The sequence below is a fragment of the Sander lucioperca genome, chromosome 2 (assembly GCF_008315115.2).
Source record: "Sander lucioperca isolate FBNREF2018 chromosome 2, SLUC_FBN_1.2, whole genome shotgun sequence".
NCBI classification, from domain to species: Eukaryota; Metazoa; Chordata; class Actinopteri; order Perciformes; family Percidae; genus Sander; species Sander lucioperca.
Genome location: NC_050174.1, coordinates 9,331,936 through 9,334,285, shown reverse-complemented (window position 1 = coordinate 9,334,285; position 2,350 = coordinate 9,331,936).

Sequence of the window (2,350 nt, the reverse complement as noted above, 5' to 3'; positions counted from 1 at the left end):
GGCAAATTTCTTGAGCCTTTTACTACTCGACTTTGAGAGAGATACAAATCTTTGGCTCTTGCAGCATAAGCCTTTGAACGCTGCTGAATGCATAGTGAATCATGTCATCTGTTTCTAAGAATTGGATGTGGTTCCTTTGCTGTCTTGGACCTCTACGCTGCTCTGTCTCACTCACCCTTCTTCTCTCCCTCTTTATCTCGTAGGATTCCTGGAGAGCTGTAGTAGTGTGTAAGAAAATGTGTTTAACAAAAGCCTTTGTAGAGATATGTCATGTATGAATACAGGAAAACTTGGCTATGAAAAAATACAATACAAGAGTAAGCCGGAGTCTACAACCATAGCGGCTCTATGGGGCTGAGATTAATGCTAAAGCAGCATGCTAACATGCTGATGCTAAACATAACGTTTACCATGTTCAGCATCTTGGTGTACTTAGTGTTAGCATACAACACAAGTACAGCTGAGGCTGATGGTATTGTCATTAGGTTTGCAGGGTATTTTGCAGGGGCGTAGCACAAAATTCTGGGCCGTGTAGAAAGGCATTCTCTATGGGCCCCTCCCTGCATCCACAGTTATTTATTCTAGCATCTTTTTGGGCCCTCCTCACTCAGCAATTTTATGACAATCCTTATAACACATGCTGAGATATTTCAGTCTGGACCAAAGTGACAGACCAACCAAGTGACCAACAAACTGATGTTGCCATCCATACAGTACATTTGCATGTAAATAGTTAAAATATAAATGTATAAAAAGTGTACAAGTGCGCACTTACTGTATGTCAAAAACCACTTCCCGTCACACATTTGATAACTTTAAATTAAAGACCTCCTTCCCATGATCTTTTCTTTCACAATCCATCCACTAAATGCTCTAATCTTCTCTGATCATTAAAAATGACTTTAGAAAGTTGAATTCCAACTTTAATCACTCTCATACAAACAAACTAAGAGAGACTAAGAGAAAGAGAGAAAAACCAAAGACAGATGCTGAAGTCCCTCTTGCAACACTGAATTCCAGCACAGATATACGCTCAGAATTTGTATCCTGACAACCGTTCATCACTTCTCTTTAATGTTTCAAATGCCAAGCATATTTCTCAAATGTCATTCTTATAAGAGCTATTTTCTTGGTATTCAACACTTCAGCCTGCAGAACTACGCTTTAACACTGAGTTTATGTAAGTCTGGCCACTGGGGACTTGGACCTCACATTCTTCTGGATCGGTCTTGTAGGAAAAACGCACTCCCTCTGTGGGAGTTAAAGAAGCCAGCCAAGTCAAACTGGTCCCAGGGTGGGACTGAACGCCAGCACCAAAACCCGCCCAAAACCACCCACCTTGAGACTGTTGACAGAATAGAACAGAATAGAAAAGAAATGTTCTTTGTTATGACGTTAGAGCCTCTGTAGAGACGTGCCAAATGCCATCATAGATGTTGTGCTTCAAATGAAATTTTCTTTAAGGAATAGTTTAACAGTTTGGGGAATAAGCTCACTTTGCAAGATGAATTAAAAAAAACCAAACCACTCTTATTTAAACTGCCATAAATAAATGTGAAGCTAAAGCCAGCAGCAGATTATCTTAGTTTAGCATGAAGACTACATGAAGGGGGAAACAGCTAACTCGGCTTTTTACACAGTTAAATTAAATCCACAAACCAGCACATATTTTAATAATTGCATGTTCAATCTTGTTTGTTTCAGAAACAAAAAATATGCAAGTTAGTAGTGTAATTTCCAATTGCTTCCAGACTTTATGCTAAACTAAGCCATTGGTCTCCTGTCGATTAATCAATACACAAAGATTTAAAAAGGACAAGTTGTAGTTTTATGTGGAGTTAAAATAAAGTAAAGTGCTAGAGGGCTTCCAGCCTTTATGCTAATGAATCATGAACCATTTATTTTAAGCTCACATGATAAACATTACAGTGAGCAATAAAACAGCAATGCTTTGGTTAAGTACATTAAATGCCTTTAAAATACAATAACAGTACCATAGTTTAATGATGCAACTACTACTACATTAATGATATGTGAAGTCATCATAGGTTTGATCAGGCTAACATTTAGAGACACAGTTCTTATTCACACACACACACACACACACACACACACACACACACAGATTGAGATTGAGTGTGAAAATCTTTCAATTCTTGAGAAGCTTTTGTGTTTCAGCGTCTTACTGAAGCACACTTCCAAATATGAACAGATGGAGATCAAACCACCAACCTTGTGATTGTGACAATAAAACAGTAAACCCTCAATAAGAATCATGTATCAACACACCATGTGATGCTGCCTGCAGATTTATTCTTAAACTAAATGTGTAAATCTGTCCCTGGATCTG